The following is a 9,943-nucleotide window of genomic DNA, read 5'->3' as shown; positions in this document are numbered from 1 at the left end:
GTGTTACTCTGTTCTTATGAACTTAATACTCTAGATGCAGGCAGGAGTCGGTTGATGTGTGGAGTAATAGTACTAGATGCAGAATCATTTTGATCTACTTGTTGTGGACGTGATGCCTATATACATGATCATGCCTAGATAATCTCATAATATGCACTTTTCTATCAATTGCTCGACAGTAATTTGTCCACCCACCGTAATACTTATGCTATCTTGAGAGAAGACACTAGTGAAACCTATGGCCCTCGGGTCTATCGTCTATCATATAAGTTTCCAATCTACTTTTATTTGCAATCTTTATTTTCCAATCTATATCATAAAAATACCAAAAATATTTATCTTATCTTATTATATCTACCAGATCTCACTTTTGCAAGTTTCCGTGAAGGGATTGACAACCCCTTTATCGCGTTGGTCGCGAGGTTCTTGTTTGTTTGTGTAGGTGCGTGTGACTTTTGAGGAGCCTCCTACTTGATTGGTACCTTGGTTCTCAACAACTGAGGGAAGTACTTACGCTACTTTGCTGCATCATCCTTTCCTCTTCAAGGGAAAACGAACACAGTGCTCAAGAGGTAGCACCCGCCCTTTCACCTGACCAAAACAGACCTTTGGTCCCGGTTGGTGGCATGAACCGGGACCAAAGGTGGCCATTGGTCCTGGTTTGTGCCAGAAACCGGGACTAAATGTGTGGCTATATAAGCAAGCACTTAGGAAAATTCCCCCAACTGCTCCCACTCTCCCCCGACGCCACCAGGCCGCTCCTCGTCGCCGTCGTCGTTGCCGTCGCCGCGCGCTGCCCCGTTGCTACCCGCTCCTCGTTGTCTGTCGCCGTTGTCGACGCCTCCCTGACGACGCCGAGCTCAATGCCAGGCTGCCCCATCATCGTCGCCCCTGCCCCGTCGTCCCCGTCGCCTTCGTCGCCGTCGCCCATGCCCCGTCATCACCGTCGTCTTCCCTGACCCCACGCCCCTGCCCCCGCTGGCCTGCTGCCCCGCCCCCGAGCGCGCCCAGCCGCGTGCACCCCTACCCTGGCCCGGCCCCACCGTCCCTGTCTTCGCCGTGCCATCGCCTCCCCCGCCGTCGCCCTCGCCGTGCCATCGCCGCCCCAACCGTCGCCGTCGCTGTCGTCGTGCCATCGACGGCCCGCTGTGAGCCACTGCCGCCACGGCTATGTGTTTTCTATATATGTTCATATTTTTTAAATGGTGAATTTTTTTTGTTCATATATAATGTATATATATATATACATAAATATATATGATAAAAATATATATATATATAAACCGGGACTAAATTGTGCCAGAAACCGGGACTAAAATATACATATATAATGTAAATATATATATAAGCTTTGTATGTATGATGAAAATTGTTTTTTTATATGTATGTGGCTATATATATGTAAGGAAAAAGAAGAAAAGAGGAAGAAGGAAGAAGGAAGAAGGAAGAAGAAGAAAAAGAAAGAGAGGAAAAAAGGAAAATAAGAAGATGAAGAAGGAGAAGAAGAAGGAGAAGAAGAGGAGAAAAAAATAAGAAGAGGAAGAAGATGAAAATAAAAGAGGAGAAGAAGATGGAATAGTTATTCTATTTTTTCTTCTTCTCCTCTACCTTCTTCTTCTCCTCTTTTTTCTTCTTCTGCCCTTTTTTTTCTTATTCTTCTTCCTCTTCTTATTTTTTATCGGGAACGAGGATGTCGAGGATCGCCGAGCGGTCGAGGGTTGGGAACTAGGGTAGAGGGTCGCCGAGGGGACGAGCATCGCCGAGGGGTCGAGCGTCGCCGAGGAGTCGAGGTTCGAGGATCGCTAAGGGGTCGAGTGTCGAGGATCACCGAGGGGTCTAGGGTCGAGGATCGCCGAGGGGTCGAGGGTCGAGGTTCGAGGATCACCGGGGGTCGAAGGTCGAGGGTCGTCGAGGGGTCGAGAGTCGAGGGTCGAGATTTATCAAGAATGCCCCCATTATGGATGTGCACAAGTTGATCCAATTTTTTTTCCTGATCTCACATATATATATTTTCTTCTATATGTCACGTTGTCTGTCAAAGTATAGAAGAAATCCGTGGCTATATCATTTGCCAGAAGTAAAAGGCGTATGATGCTACAAAGCTCTTCAAAGTTGTTTGGAATGGAGTTCCGGGTAGAATCAGGGGCGGGCCCACCTCAATTCAAGGGTATTCACTTGAATACCCATTATTTTTGTCAAAAAATTAGGTATATATAGTGTATATGCAGTGTTGTATATAAGGAAAAACGAAACTGACACTCCAGAACGTGATAGTAAGCATTTTAGTCCAAAAACAGAGTCAACCCATCGTGTATATTTCCCTCTCACCACCACAACATGGCCCATACGGCCCAAATCGCTGCAGCAGACACCAGAAAAAATAATCCATCGATCCCGTCGATCAATCAGAGGACAGGAACCAGCAACGCCACCCTCCCCTATCCTCCAGTTCTGTACGCACCACATGGGATCTGAGCTGCCAACCGCCCGATCGGCGCCGCATGGCGGCCAGAGCCCAGAGATGTCGTCGCCTGATCGGCGATATTGATTGCAGGTACACGTGGCCGCGACTGCCGCGGCGCGATGCGCGCGACGAATCCATCACTGATCCCTTGCCCCCTTTTGGTTCTTAACTTTCTGATCTCTGCACACTGCTGTAGGTGACGGGTTAGCACAATTGCAGGCCGGATTCAGGGGTAGGAATCGATTCAGTTCGAAGCCACAACCCGAATTCAGCTATTGAAGGTATCATCGCTATTACATGTACTAATCCTTTGACCCCGAATTCAACTACAAAGTGTTCCAACTGAATTTATCTATCATTGTCGAACTGAATTCAGGCAGCACTATACACAATGTTCTAACTGAATTTATCTATCACTGTCGAACTGAATTCAGGTAGCAGGAGCTCGACTTTGTTCTCATATTGTCCAGCAGGCTACAGTACAGAAGTACCAGACAAAGTAAGTTAGTTTGACCACAAACCAGTTGTCTTCCTACTTAATTATAGTGAAACTATAGCTTGTTTGCAGTTAATTATGAATTGTTTAAACATGACACTTTGCAATTTGCCATTTGAATTTGCAATGTAAGAATGTTTTTAAATTGTAATTTTTTATAGTGAGCATTATCTACTATTAGTACTCTAAACTTAAGAAATTTTACTTTTCAGGTGTAAAACATGAAGAGGAAGAATACTGGTACTACTGATTTGAGAACTTTCTTGGAAAGAGTTGCTGCAAAAAAAGGGACGTCTCTTCGGTATGAGATTGTTCCCAAATTTCTCAAATTGGTGCAAGTTGCATTAGCTGGTGTTGAGAGGGTCTTCTCATTGATGAACTATATATAAAACAAGCTAAGAAGCAAGATGGGGCAAAAATACTTGAATGATTGCTTGGGCACATTCATTGAAAGGATATTTTAATTGCAAGTTCAGGATGAGGACATCATCACTCATTTTCAAAGCATCAAGGATCGCAAAGTTATCCTCTAGTATGTAAGGTTTCTTATGATTTCATATTTTTATCCTCTATATATCTTAGATTTTGCCATGATATGTTGAAAAATTCTTACTTTTATATGTTGAACAATACCAAATTATGATCACTTTTATGAATATAATATATTCTGTCATATCATTTATATAGTTTAGAACTAGTATAATATGCTGCTATAATTGGTTGTACATGCCACAAGAAAAGTTGTAGGCTTCCAAAAAAAAGTTTTCAAAATTTGAATACACAATATTCAATTCCTGGGCCCTCCCCTGGATAGAATAATTCGCTTTTTCGTATGAATTTCAGCAAAGGCCCTCCAAATAGCGATATTCGGAAGGCTCTGGCTGAACTTCATACCAAATAGCGATATCCGGGACTCTGTTCCAAAACAACTTTGGAGAGCTTCGTACCATTATGCGCCTGTTACTTCCGGCTAATGATGAAGCCATGGTTTTCTTGAATCCTTTGAAACTAGACAACATGACATATAGAAGGGTAGATGAGATCAGGAAAAATATGGACAATTTTCTGCACATCCAGAATAGCGCCATTTTGTTAAATTCCCTGTTTGACATTAATGAGAGAGGCGGTCCGGACATCGGACATTCATGAGAGAACTCCGGTAACTCTTCAACATGAGGGGGGGACGCGATCAACCCTTGATGTCTGCTACGCAACCTTCTTCTTGTAGACGTTGTTGGGACTCCAAGTACAGAGGTTTGTAGGACAGTAGCAAATTTCCCTCAAGTGGATGACCTAAGGTTTATCAATCCGTGGGAGGCGTAGGATGAAGATGGTCTCTCTCAAACAACCCTGCAACCAAATAACAAAGACTCTCTTGTGTCCCCAACACAGCCAATACAATGGTAAATTGTATCGATACACTAGTTCGGCAAAGACATGGTGATACAAGTGCAATATGGATGGTAGATATAGGTTTTTGTAATCTGAAATTATAAAAACAGCATGGTAACTAATGATAAAAGTGAGCACAAATGGTATTGCAATGCTAGGAAACAAGACCTAAATTCATACTTTCACTAGTGCAAGTTCTCTCAACAATAATAACATAACTGGATCATCTAACTATCCCTCAACATGCATCAAAGAGTCACTCCAAAGTCACTAATAGCGGAGAAAAACGAAGAGATTATTGTAGGGTACGAAACCACCTCAAAGTTATCCTTTCTGATCGATCTATTCATGAGTCCATAGTAAAATAACATGAAGCTATTCTTTCCATTCGATCTATCGTAGAGTTCATTCTAGAATAACACCTTAAGATACAAATCAACCAAAACCCTAATATCACCTAGATACTCCAATGTCACCTCAAGTATCCGTGGGCATGATTATACGATATGCATCGCACAATCTCAGATTCATCTATTCAACCAACACAAAGTTCTTCGAAGAGTGCCCCAAAGTTTCTACCGAAGAGTCAAGATGAAAACGTGTGCCAACCCCTATGCATAAGTTCACAAGGTCACTGAACCCGCAAGTTGATCACCAAAACATACATCAAGTAGATCACGTGAATATCCCATTGTCACCAAAGATAAGCACATGCAAGACATACATCAAGTGTTCTCAAATCCTTAAAAACTCAATCCGATAAGATAACTTCAAAGGGAAAACTCAATCCATTACAAGAGAGTAGAGGGGGAGAAACATCATAAGATCCAACTATAATAGCAAAGCTCGCGATACATCAAGATCGTGCCAAATCAAGAACACGAGAGAGAGAGAGAGAGAGAGAGAGAGAGAGAGAGAGAGAGATCAAACACATAGCTACTAGTACATACCCTCAGCCCCGAGGGTGAACTACTCCCTCCTCGTCATGGAGAGCGTCGGAATGATGAAGATGGCCACCGGTGATGGATCCCCCCTTCGGCAGGGTGCCGGAACAGGGCCCCGATTGGTTTTTGGTGGCTACAGAGGCTTGCGGCGGCGGAACTTCCGATCTAGGTTATTTTCTTGTTTTTTTGTGTATATAAGAGGTGTTGGCATCGGGGACAAGTTAGGGGGTCTCCGAGGCGGCCACGAGATAGGGGGGCACTCCCAAGGGGTAGGGCGCGCCCCCACTTTCGTGGGTGCCTCGGGACTCTTCTGGTCCATCCCCGGTACTCCGTGGGCTTCATTTGGTCCAAAAATAATCTCCGTGAAGTTTCATGTCAATTGGACTCCGTTTGGTTTTCCTTTTCTATAAAACTGAAAAACAAGGAAAAAAACAGAAATTGGCACTGAGCTCTTGGTTAATAGGTTAGTCCCAAAAATCATATAAAATAGCATATAAATGCATACAAAACATCCAAGATTGATAATATAATAGCATGGAACAATCAAAAATTATAGATATGTTGGAGAGGTATCAACCCCCTCTTGCCCGACCAAACCCTAGAAGCATCGAGGCCACCCCCAAACCCTAGAAGCGTTGCCGAGGCCACCCCAAACCCTAGAAGCGTCGAGGCCACCCATATTTACCGAGTTAAAAGAGCGTTGTCAGCGATGCCAACCCAAACCCTAGAAGCGTTGTCGAGGCCACCCCAAACCGTAGAAGCGTCGAGGCCACTAATTGATATTCCTTGTTGTGATTAGCTAGCTAGGTCTATGTTTTCCACTAATATATCCATCTTTCATGTTTGTATATTAATTTCCATGTTGTAATATTTGCAGAAACTATGGATCAACAAAGAGACTTGGAAAAAGAACAGTTGTTGGGGAATATAATCTTCGGCGGAGGTGATGTCTTGTAATTTCTCAACGACACCGATGGTCTGGAAGGAGAGGATGCAGCAGGCTCCGGTGATCGAACAATTAAGGAGGAAAGTCATGATCATGATGGCTCCGGCGACTGAATGCCGGTGGAAGAAGGAGACCGTGATGACGGCTCCGGTGACTGAACAGAGTCAGGATCAGCTGTTGCAAAGTCCGGCGAGGTATATATATTAATTAAGCCTGTGCTGACTAGCTAATTGATGCATTAATTGTTTCAGTATGTACATATATTAACTCTTCTTTCTTCTTTTATAGCCCTCCGGATCAAGCCAAGCTTCGGTAACGAGACGAGGCCCGGAAAAAAGGTTGCGCCGAGATGAAAGGTTCACGATCACAGCAATCATGGACGATGGCCATCTGATTGAACCCAGGTGAACCAAGGAAGCAACTTATGCTCATAGCGGAGCTATTGTTAGGGACAACATCCCGATCGGCATCCATCTATGGAATAAGCCTAAGAAAGAAGACCCTCAAGTTTCTTATGTCACCGATAGAGAGAAAGATGATCTTTGGACCTCGCTGAAAGAAAATTTCACCCTACCGCTAGAGGAGGATCTGAATAAGCTAGTTATAGAGCCATAGCTAAAGGGGTACCACGCTACTAGTAAGGCGCTACAGCTAAAGGTTAGCAGTAGCGTGAGCTGGACCGCGCTACTGCTATATCGACTTAGTAGCAGTGCTTTCTAAAACGAGCGCTATTGGTAATTAGTATTTAGTAGTAGCTCTTCTCCTAGCACGCGCTACTACTATTATTCCGTATTTAGTTTTTATTTCATGTTGTATTCATACACCTTTATACAAGTTTTTATACTGCAACAATTTAGAAAATGACTTTACATCATAATGAGTTATTACATCAGTGGGAGAAAGAACCGTGGACTAGTTTCAAGTGGATGGACATCCACTTGAAACTAATCCACGGTTCTTTCACCTAATGATATAATAAATATCATCATCATATCATTAACAACTTATCATCATAATACATCATTGTCATATAACACCTCCTCATGATCATCGTTTGCATCAATGAGACATCACATACAAGTTGCTCACTAGACATAATCACAACTACTCATCATCATCAACTCTCATAAACATATTGTACCTCATAGGACCTACTACATTCTCTTAGGACCAACTATATTATCTTGGGTAAAATAGCATAAAACAAGATAGTCCCTGACTCTCCGTTATGGAGAATGGAGATTATCCTGTCTCCAATTCTTGCCTTTCCTGCAATGTTGCTTCCAAGAACCTCCTTACAAATGTCCATACATTTCTTCCATTCTTTGATTATCATGTGTTCACCGTTTTTAGAAATCCGGTATAGACCAGTGAGATTCGTAGGACGACCTGGCTGTATGTTCAAAACATCCAGGCGACCATTCTGATACATCAAATGAGGCACACAATCCATCGGGATTTTCTGTTGAAAAACATAGTAATAACTTCGTAGTTAGCAATGTAGTTCTGTTTTAGAAGTATGCAAAAGATGCATGGATGTCGTAATAGTAAAAAAATCTTACCAAGAAATCTCCATGGAAGTTATCGTTGTCCAAGACATGCACTAGTGGCACGTATTCACCAGAATTTGGAGGAGTTCGATAAAAGGCATTGTAATTCTCAATGTGAGTACAATATGCGACCAGATGATTTTTCTCTTGATAAGTTAACTCAGAGCCATCGGTGTAGTTGGTTCTGTCTACCATCTTCTGCACACTCTTTGAAGCATGAAAATAAGCTATCAATGGAAATAAGCTGTCAACTATTTTGAAATAAACAATATAAATTACTTAATAACTATGTTTGAGGAACTCACATAGCGGTTGAATTGGAAGCGTATCAACAAGAACCCAAATGTCCAAATTATCTTGGTCGATGTCAGGATCACCAAGATCCATGGTGACAAACATACCCTCTTGAAAATCATACATCTTGCAAAGTGCTTCCCAACCCGGGCAACCAAAATTGGATACGCTCTCAGAATTGTATAGATTTACCTCAAAATCCATACCATGATGGGTCCTTAGGTTAATTTTCTTTGTTTCATTCCTCTCATGATCTTCAAAACCCATCCTCTCTAAGACATAGCGTCTTGCATGGCATGGGATAGGCTATTCGAATTGTAAAAGATGAAAATTACACGTTGAAGTAGTAGAAGTCGAGCTTAATTACGAAAAAAAACACTTAGCGTCTTAGCGTACCATTTCACAATCGAAGGCCTCCTCGAGCTTAATGCTGAAGCACCGATCGTCATCCAGGTGAGGCCTGTCACAGAAACCCCGGTTGTCTACGCACCAGGAGCACTCCCCGGGACCTTCTTCGTCCGATGACATTTCCTATGTTCATAATTCAAAGATTAAACTTGTACAATTAAATATATGTACTACAAAAACTAAATTAGATCATTATTATTCATCATGGGTTAACATTGGTCTGTCGAGTCTTTTCTTGAAAACTCTCAGCTCACGTGGTGTATATATTCGACCGTCGGTGATGGTAGCTCCTCCTTTCGTTCCCGAGTGCATTACACCAAATTGTCTAGCACATGGGAACGAAGGAGAAGCTACCCCCACGACAATAGTCGGGATTCTTCGTCCTCTCATATATGGCGGATACTCTCCCTCACTGATTCCTCTCTGACATTTGCGACCGTCGGTGATGTTCGTTACTCCTCCTTCCCCTAGTGCATAACAAAGGTCTAGCACCCGGAGAAGAAGGAGAAACGACCCCCACGACAACAGTTGGGATTCTTCGGCCTCAACAGTCTTAAAGTCAACCAGAAGTATCGTTTAATTATCTTTCTAGAAAATCCAGGCCACTTGATATTTCCTACATACTCTAGCACAATTCATGCCAAAATTCACGGAAAATTCCGGCATGACCTTTGCTAAAACAGGACATATCGAGCACCTGAAATTTGCCGGAACAGAAATTAATCAACACTCCGGCAAAACATAGGCCACTCGCAGGTGTAACCTGCAAACATGACCGGCCACTTGGGCGACCACATATCCTATTTGAGCAACACAAGGTATACATGTTTTTATCTACATCATATCTTATAGGACTAATATTGACATGGAGATTTGGCTGGTCTCACCTCGAGGTCGGAGGGGGTCGGTGACGGGGATGACGGCGGGGATGATGGAGGGGCTCCTTGATTTCTGCAAAAACAAAAACCCTATAAGTTATCACTAATCGATCCCAAATAGTATCATACATATAACATCACTAATACAACTAAAACCCTAGCAAACGACGGGTATCGACGATGAGGATGCGGGATAGGCATCATCGACGTCGATCGATGTTGATGGGGGAATAATTGCTTAAACTCAAAAAATAACAACAAGTGTGACATGTTCAACTAGTTCTATTAATTCAACTAGTTCTTACTAAAAATAAACTTACTATGAATATAAATAAACTAGTTCTTTCTAAAAATAAACTAGTTCTTTCTAAAAATAAACTAGTTCAACTAGTTATATTAATTTTCTTACTAAAAATACATTAGTTCTATTAATTCAACTAGTTATTAATAAAACCAAACTAGTTCAACTAGTTTATTAATTTACTTACTAATTAGTTTAAACACTTACTAAAATTAGTAAATAAACTACATTATACAATAGTAAAAAACAGAAAAAAAGAGATGGAGGGAG

The 9,943-nt window shown here is 42.2% G+C and overlaps 1 long non-coding RNA gene across 1 annotated transcript; it reads left to right on the top strand.

The window, feature by feature from the left end:
• Positions 1-2,659: 2,659 nt before the first annotated feature.
• LOC119282186 lies at positions 2,660-3,543 on the top strand. Its single transcript, XR_005138649.1, has 3 exons — positions 2,660-2,745; positions 2,899-2,963; positions 3,173-3,543. It is a non-coding gene; the product is annotated as an uncharacterized LOC119282186 (long non-coding RNA).
• The last annotated feature ends 6,400 nt before the right edge of the window (positions 3,544-9,943 follow it).

The sequence above is a fragment of the Triticum dicoccoides genome, chromosome 3B (genome assembly GCF_002162155.2).
Source record: "Triticum dicoccoides isolate Atlit2015 ecotype Zavitan chromosome 3B, WEW_v2.0, whole genome shotgun sequence".
Classification (NCBI taxonomy): Eukaryota; Viridiplantae; Streptophyta; class Magnoliopsida; order Poales; family Poaceae; genus Triticum; species Triticum dicoccoides.
The sequence above is the reverse complement of the archived record's forward strand: the minus strand, read 5'-3'. Positions and strand labels throughout refer to the sequence as shown.